The following is a 9652-nucleotide window of genomic DNA, read 5'->3' on the forward strand; positions in this document are numbered from 1 at the left end:
ATACAAATGTGATAGATAATATACTGACTGTATATAAATATTACACTTTTAAATCATTTTTGGATGGAAATATTATGAAATCTAGTTTGCGTGCCTTATATGGTAGGAATAATTTATTTTATAGGTATATACTAAATTTTATTGTGTTTTTGGAAAATAAATTTGTAAATATTATTGTTTTTGGAAAATAAATTGTTTAATAAGGTAAATAAAAAAAGAAATGTATTTACAATAATAATATATATATATATATATATATATATATATAGTAAACCATTTGGGTTTTTGAAATATTTGATAACCACCAACTTACTCTTTTTTTACCAACTAATTTCCAAAAATGTCAAATGGACAACACTTTTATTCCTAAGACTTACATGACATTTTAATTGTATCACATGTGATATTCATATGCATGTCACGTAAGACTCAGGGACAAACATGATGCTCATTTGATATTTGAAAGATTTCATTGGTGAAAAATTATTTGAGGGACTAAGTTGTTTCCCATCAAATATGTTAAGGACCCAAATGACATTCTAATATATGTATATAAAAGAAGGGATTCGTTTAGACCGAAATTGAATTATCCTGGTTACATTCAATTTCATTCATTTACTTTTTCAAATCCAATGAACCACAATGGTGAATAGAAGAGGTGATGAGAGAGATAAATGTGAATCTTAGGTGACGTTTAAGCTTCACTCATATAATCGATTGAATTTGAAAAAATGAACGAATAAGATTAAATGTAACTAGTAATATACAATTTAACCGTCCCCTTAATTAGAGTAATAATATATATTATCACAACCCAATCTTGGATGGGCCATTGATTATACAATTTAGGAAGAGGTCGAATCACATTGTGATATATTCCAATTAATTAAAAGTTGACACTATGTTTTTTTTATGTTAAAACTAATACAACTATTTTTATTTTCCAATTTGGAAAATATGATTACCAAACCAAAGTTATGAGCTTGAGAGTCAATTATGGATCATAGAAATTATTAACACCTCATATGCGTGCATGTATTAAAAGGATAATGCATGAATCTTTATATCCTTAATTTATTAGATTAAAAATTAATTATTAAAACAAAAGTTAAAAACTTAATTATTGAAACAAAATCAATCAATAGCACATAGACCGCATTGGTCGTTGACGATTTCTCGCTTCGGGATTAGAAAGGAAAATACGACAACAGTCGTGATCGTGCTATTAAAATTCCAAAATATCATTTAAAAGCATTAAGATTAATTATATAAGGTGAATCAATAGCAAAGAGATTACACTGATCATGAACCAACTTCCTACTTCGAGAGTACAAAGGAAAATACAATACAAGTGGTGATTGAGCTTTTAAAATTCCAATAATTGTATTAATTATGTAAAAAATTATTTCCATTTAGTTTTTGTCATTATTATTTATTATTTAAAATATATTTAATGTCTTAAAAGGAAAATCATGATAGTGTATAAATCCTCATTTCCTTTCTTCATAAGTCATGTAATCGATTAACTGTCAAAGGAAAATCATGATAGCGGGGTTTTTTATGCGATTAGTGGAAGTTTTTAACCTCCACAATATAACTAGGGGATGTTTCAAAAACCGTAATAGTTATAACATCTATAAGCATTTTGGAGAGGTTTTAGAAAACCTCTAGTACCGATGCATTTGCAGCAATTTATTTGTGAAGGTTTTTGACCTTCACTATTTGAGAAGGTTATTGCGGCATTTATCATGGAACTTGCAAAACCTTCACACTATGAGGAGGTTTTTCTAGTGTTTACCATGAAGACTTTAAACCTTCACTATTTTAGAGGGTTAATTGTGGAGATTTTCAACATCCACTACTTAAAATAATATATTGAGACCCGCTAAAAGATAAATATTATATGTTTTTAAAGAATTTTAACCTCAATTCAATCATAATTTTCACAATTTTAATGATATTAATTTATAATTATTATTTAAATATATAATACTAGATACAATTATTCTTAGCAATAATAAACTTTCATTAGAAATAACCAATGTAGTGTAACAGAGTTGGAAAAAATTATAATTTATCATTCGTTATAAATCTAAATACACCATAAAAGCTCAAAAAACTGAAAGTAGTCTCATATGACACTTTAAAAACAAAATACATAACAAATATCCTAAATATTGCTGGCTCTAGATGATCATCTTGTAGTCAAGGGTGTATAAGACATACTTGCATATTCATTTGTCTAAAATAATAAAATAAAAACATTTAGTTGGAACAATAAAAAATATTGATAATTACCGTATCATTATATACACTAACTAAGCATGTACAATTAAAAACAAAATGTAGATAAAATAGAATTGAGAATTTGTAGCTAAATAATATTCTGGATACAATTTGGTAATGTCATGTTCCAATCCATTCTTCCACTATACTTCATTCTCTTATCCCTCACCACATAACCAATCCTAGCAGTAGAACCAGAACCAGCAGTTCGCCAAGGAGCTAACTGCATGAATTTAAGTATTTTTTTATAAAAAATATTTATCCACTTTTTGCTGTCCAATTTAATTAATTATTGGTAGATAATTATCCACCACCCATTTCATACCTTTTGGGGTGAGTATTTTATATATTTTTCAATTTGTACACATCTCAACACTAACTCATTGTACAATCGAGTCCTGGCACACAATCATGCCTCGAGATTAGATTGATATATAAGGGATATCTACTCTACAATATTGGCCTAGAGTCATACTTAATATTAGTGTGATGGACCATTCAAATTGTTAGAAATTTATAATTTATAATTAAGATGGACATCATATATTTGATACAATGATATTGACTATTTATTTTGAGGGTTACATTATAAGTGATCTAATTACTGGAACCTTATAGATTTCTAAAATTGATAACGGATATGAGATTAATGAGTGGATACTCAAACGCTTACTTATAGGGGATAATGAGAACTCTATATGTTAACACATAAAGAACGGTTATGGTCCCAACACACCAAATCAAATTCAGTTTTCTCCTCTCTCCATCAGAGTGAAAACGCAAGTCCCAAGAGGAATCATGGATTTAGTTGAGGAAGACCATCATACCACAAAACCTCTTTTAGAAATGTAGATCAAAGGAGCACATCTAGGAACATGGATTCAGATATGACACTACACCCTTTGTTTCATATATGTGTGTGAGAATCATGAGATTCAAGATCATAGGATTGGTATTTCACCAATCACCAGGAAATATCTAACAAGTGGTATCAGAGCTTTATGTTCTGAATTTCATGGTTCTCCATTAAAGATGTATTTTTCCCCAATTTTTTATGAACCCTAATTTTGAAATTTGTGGATTTTTATGTTTCCACTATTGGTTATGAAAATTGGGTAGGAATAATGAGGATAACTTTTATCCGCTTCTGCTTATTTGAATTATGAGTAATTTGTATTATGAATCCTTGCAACATGTATTGAAATATATATTCAAATTTGTGCATGAACATTGCATTAATTTTTATGACTCTATTATGCAATATGTATATTATATGTGCACTAATGCCTTACTGTTGGACATTAACTTTTGTCACTTTACAATTTTTCAATTTGCTGAAGTATATGTATAAGGTATATATGAGTTAAGTTGTGTTTTATCTTTTATACATATACAATATGGAATTCATGACTTTGTATATATATTGCGAATTATAATATACATATATACATATGTAATTGTTTCTAGCTTGAGATTGTTGTCATGTCTGAAATTACTAATTAAAGTTAATATATATAATGGTTATGGTTAATGCTTAAAATTATATATTTTACTATGTTAATGTGAGAACGTGTATATATATATAGTGTTATATACATGTTTTAAGATATGCATGATCATATTCGATTTGGAATTTCAATAATGATTTGCATATATTTTTTTATGCATTTCAATATGGATCTATTTTGTATTTGATTAAGATTGCATCCATTTTTATGGGTTGATATATATGTACTATATCTTTTTTGATTTGGAATTATATTGTGGGATTAGATTTGTTAATCATAAAAGATATCAAATTTGAAGGTTTTAATACCAATATTATATTTTTTTATAATGGACTCATGTTATTTCTTTTTGTGTGATAATTATTTTTGAATTAATTGATGCAATATGTTGTCAAAATAATCTCTATTGTGGAAATTGATTAGGATTACACATATGAGTATGAGATTATTTACGCGAATTGTGTTCGGCCCAAAGGAAGACACAATTTGGCCAAGTAATAAGATACATGTGATGATAAATGAGTAACAATTATAAAGTTTTTTCAATATGAATAATAGTAAATCCAAAGAAATGTTATTGTTTGACAGAACTAATTGTTAATATTTGATCATTGCGTTGTTGAGAGTACCACTTACAAATTAATTTCTCTATCTAAAGACTAGAAATTGATATTGTTCTAGGTATCTTGTGATGAGTCTATTATGTGAACATGTCTTGTTTTATATATATTACATGTCTTGTTCTAGGTATCTTGTGATTTCACATGATTGATCTAGGTACTATTTCTGCAACGGCCATTGTGTAGTGCCTAACATCTTCCCCTTCCTTAACCAACTCTAGAACCTAAGTTTTCTCTTACGCCGACTAATATTTAGCTTTTTAATTTGGTTTCTCATCTTTTTTTCTAAAATACATCAATGGTGACTACATTGCATTTATTTTTATTCTTATCATCGCACCCATGAAGGGGGTAACAATAGTGAGAACTAGCAATCATGGAACAAATAGGCAAAATGAAGAAAATTGTGTAGGCATTACAAGTACAAAGGTCATTAGTCGGGATATCCATGTCACTAGTACTCGACAACTTGAAACTTTCATAGTCCACATTATGAGCACCTAGAGTCAAACAACGAAAAATTGTCAGACCTCATAAATAAAAAGGAAGGAGAAACCAAGTTCATGGCTAATGAGTAGAAATACGAGAAACTCATTTACCACCACCAAAGCCCATATTCCAAAGTCTCATATCCATACAACACTAATTGATATCATAACTTGCATAGTTCCCAAAACATCGCCTAAACACAAAAAAAAAACACTCTCCCTTCAAAAAACCCAAAACACCCAGAGAATCAAACATGTAAATTCTGCTCAAACTGACATAAATACATACTTTAACCTCATTCCAAAATCTTATACTGACCTTTTAGCCCAACTCCATGACCAAGGAATGTTGTCTCTTGCATAAGGAAATCTTTTGGCACCACCTTATCATTATGGTATTGTAGGAAATTTCGTTGAAAAGTGTAGAGACCTCAATATAGGATACAAAGAATGATAGATTCCAAGTGGCACGACTCCGTGTAAGCAACAAATGGTGGTCCACCTCAACCATAATTTTTCGTTACATACTTTTGGAAATACTAATTTATTGATTGGTTTATTTGATTGATTGTGTAAATAATAAGAAATAAAGAAAAACTTCTGCGAAAAATCCATGATCATGGTTCTCTCTCTTTTCATTCTTCTTTCACATTGCTCTATTTTAAAATTTGTTTTTTGGTGGTGTCCCAATTGTTTACACTAACCTTCACGTCTCATAACAAACTATTTCTCCTCTTGGTGTTCAAAGTAGAGTCCTCCCTTTAACAAATAATTTGGAGTCTACGCTACATTTTTTTAGTCAAAATGTAAAAAAAAATATCTTTCATATCCAATTTGAAAGTATGAACTTTGAATTAGTATGCTACACATGTTATATTTTAACATGTTTTCAGCCACTGACTAATAAGTTAGATATGATCTCACAATCAAATGGAGCAAAGATGCCTTCTTGCTGAATCGACAATTAGGTGTAAAAATACTACTTAGGATGTCGCAAACAAGTATAAAAGTAAGGGATTGTCGAATCCACCAGTATTTGCTAACTCAGTCTTTCAAAATCAAATTACTATCCTAAGTTTAGTTTTTCAAAAGGGTTTTCAAGTTTGTTGGTTCGGTTGAAAATTTTTGATAATTAAAAGTGTTGGAAATTAGATGTGGGATTGGCTCACTATTCATATCAGTGAATTGGTGAACAACCAAACAAGTAAAACACGTATAATTCTGAACAACATGGAACCTCAATTACACTAAGAACTAATACTTTAGTCTCCTTAGTAACTCATGAAATAAAGCCAAAACTTAAAACACAAGATCAAATATTATGACTCTCACATACCTCTATTTCTAGCAACTATGTATATCAGTTGAGATTAATGCACACCCTCAATTATGTTAGTTGCCAATGTCTTGGTCTTTGCTAACATTTTACCAAATTAGCTCTATGTCGAGCAATTAAACTGATAACATTATTGCCTATGAACCATCAAACATGTCACTATGTCTAGCAACACATATCATCAAGTTTGAGAGATTTTTATACAAATATGAATCTATATCTAGCAAACATATGAACATAGACATTCATTGTGACGATTAAATATGCAACTATGTTTAGTTTTATACATAAAGAATAAATTACATGCTTTGGGCTATCGAACCGAAATATCTTCACAAAGTTATTTTCCTAAGACGAACTAGGCATTTCGTCAAACACATAATAAACATTAAAGTGTCGCAAGAATTATTCATAAAAATCTTGTTATTTCATTCATAAAACGAATTTCAAATACATCAGTGAATAGAAAAGAACTATTTCATGCTAAGAATCAATCTTGTTAAACATTTACATACTTAATTCGATTCAAGAGAAATTCAGAACTTGTAATTCATGGAGAAGTGTCTGCTTCTCCATGAACATACAATAATTTCACTACTTCTATCTCCTAGCCATTACATCATGTTTCCAACTACATAAATCTACAAAATAGGAAGTATAGAAAGCATTCTAAAAATCCTAGGTACTGAATATAGGACTCAACATCTTTTTCTTGACATCTTGGATCTCTTTGTATAAATCTGAGTTTTGGTTCGTGCGTTGAGCACACCTTCTTTTGCATCAGACCATTCGTCTGGCTTCTTCCATGTTTGGTGTGGCTTCCACGCTTAGCGCTTCTATGCTCAGCTCGGCTCCTACGCTGAGCGATGAGGTGATTTGTGGCTTTGCATACTTAGCTCATTTTGGCCATTCCTTGGGCCAATTAGCCCATTTTCAGCTTGAAACGCATATGGAAACTTGGAAAGTAGGAGTACTATAATTTATCATCAAAATCTCAATTATGATTACATAAAGTAAGTATATAGAGCTAACAAGTATTAAATTAGCCTTATCAATTAAGGTAATTTTTACATTTCACATTTATGTAGAGATTTAAATTCGGAATTGCACTAGAAGGTCTTAATTACTTGTAACTAGAGAACCAATCTCAAGCAAACAAATATTTGTTAAGTCTTAATTACTTGGGATTTTCTTGAAATACTATTTGAAGAAGGCTTACATCCCCTGAGATTAGAGTGAGGGAGAGAAATCATATTATATATTAGAATCAAGTCCCTTGTTATAATATGTATCACACCAATTAGACACATACCATACGCTAGACTCATGAGTATGCTAGAGCTTGTAATAATTATTCTCTAATAATATCTTGGTAGTCGCTCAATGCTCTTGTGGACATGGACACAATTGGACGAACCTCATTAACAAGTTCTATTTTCTTCTTCTCTTTTATTTATTCTCTTGACTTTTGTTTGATTGCTTGTTGTTAACATTGCACAACGATCACTTCCATTGCACAAACAATTAGTATCGGAGCCAATTGGTAGATGGCTCTTAGCCCAAGCGCCAAATTATGGCAAAGAAGGGTGGGTAAATGACATGTTGGCTGGATAAGGTCAACCAAAGGCATTATACGAGGATATCAGATGAGTTAATGGAGAAGGAAACTTGGTGGGACCATGGTGGAACCACATTTGTGTCGGAAGTAGAATCACAGAAGTCCATGTATTATATTAGAATCAAGGTGGAGATAAGGACTCAAGTGTTGAGTCAGGATTTGAGACAGATGTTTGCAATATATCTCATGATGTTAGAGAGGATGATATAATTTGAGATGAGAAGTGGAATATCCATAGGGGTGTCTGTGGTGTCACAGTGAAGGATATTAATTGCTAGTGGATCTACAAAAGAATAATGGCGTCAACTGACTTTGGTTCAGGGTGTAACATGGGCATTGGCTTGGATTAAATGTATAACACATGCATCAGTAGAGATGCAGAGTGTGACATGGACATTAGCTTGGATGTAAGGGTGTGGCACATGCATTGATTGGCATTGTTCAAGGTGTGTTATTGGTATACTCCTTATGATGAAGTATGATAGTTTATTTGAACTATAATTTTTGGAGTAGACTATGGTGGTAGTGGTTGAGGCTTTCCTAGGAAGCTCCAAGGTCTAGTTTGACTAAGTACTAGAGAGGGTGGTTGTTGGTGAAATTTGGTGTAGATGTTCTATAATATTGACAAGCGTCCAAGCATTGGAGAGTTTTGTGACATGTTTCATTAGTTGGTGGTATGGGAAGTTGCACTACAAGTTTGGAGAGCTACACTATTGGTCATATCGTGAAGGATACTCATAAATGATTATGTTGAATGAGATCAAGCTCTTATGTGGAGAGTTGTTAAAAGAATTAGGAACTGAGCAAGGTGGAGCGGAATATTCACTAAGGTAGAGATTCTTGCGCAGATTTCTAAAGGAGCAAGATATTTGATAAGTGCAAAAAGTATACACTTTTCACCATCATTTTATGGCACTTGTCCTATGCAAATTGTAGAAAACCAACTTAAATTAACACTTTTTAGGTGAATTTTGCATGATTGAATAAATTAGTTCTTTATTAATTCTTGTCCAAGTTTTCTTTGAGTTTTGTAGGAAATTGAATAGTAAAGAATAAATTCAAATAAGGATAAGAATTTAAGCCAAAATTCAAGACAAAAGCTGAAAATGAATTGCTAAAAGTAATCAAGTTATACTAGGGCATGCTATGTGCTTAATTTGGTTACTTAGCCTTGAAGAAAGGTAGCTTACTTCGTCTTGAAGAAACCTAAGTTAAGGTAGGCCAAGCAACTTGCAAAAATAAAATGCTTACATTATCTTAAAGAAAACAACCCAAAAGTGCCAAGCAACCAACAAAACTCAAGTAACAAACCAAAGAAAAAAGGTTTGCTTCACCATGAAGAAATCAAGCAAAAAGCTGTCCGGTCAAGCACCAAGCACCAGGCCAAGTCAGCTAAGCACCAGGTCAGGCCAGACCAGTCAAGCACCAAGCACCAGGTCAGTTCAGCCAAGCACCAGGCTAGGCAAGCACCAGGCCAGGTCAGCTAAGCACCAGGCCAGAACAGCCAGGTCCACGCCCAGCTGGGACTAGGTCAGTTGAGCTGCTGAAGCAGGCAGCTGAGCATGGAACCAGGTCAGCTGAGCTGCTGAAGCAGGCAGCTGAGCGTCGGACTAAGTCAGCTGAGCTGCTCAAGCAGACAGCTGAGCGTGAGACTAGGTGAGTTGAGCGCATGACCCACCAGAAAAATGATTGCTAGGTCAACTCATGGAACATCCTACTTTTTCTTTGCTTGAAGGCCAAGAACATGACCTCATGGATGACATAAGGCTATGACAAGAAGGAGGAGGTGTCACCAT

Source organism: Lupinus angustifolius, chromosome LG11 (assembly GCF_001865875.1).
Source record: "Lupinus angustifolius cultivar Tanjil chromosome LG11, LupAngTanjil_v1.0, whole genome shotgun sequence".
In the NCBI taxonomy this organism is placed as follows: Eukaryota; Viridiplantae; Streptophyta; class Magnoliopsida; order Fabales; family Fabaceae; genus Lupinus; species Lupinus angustifolius.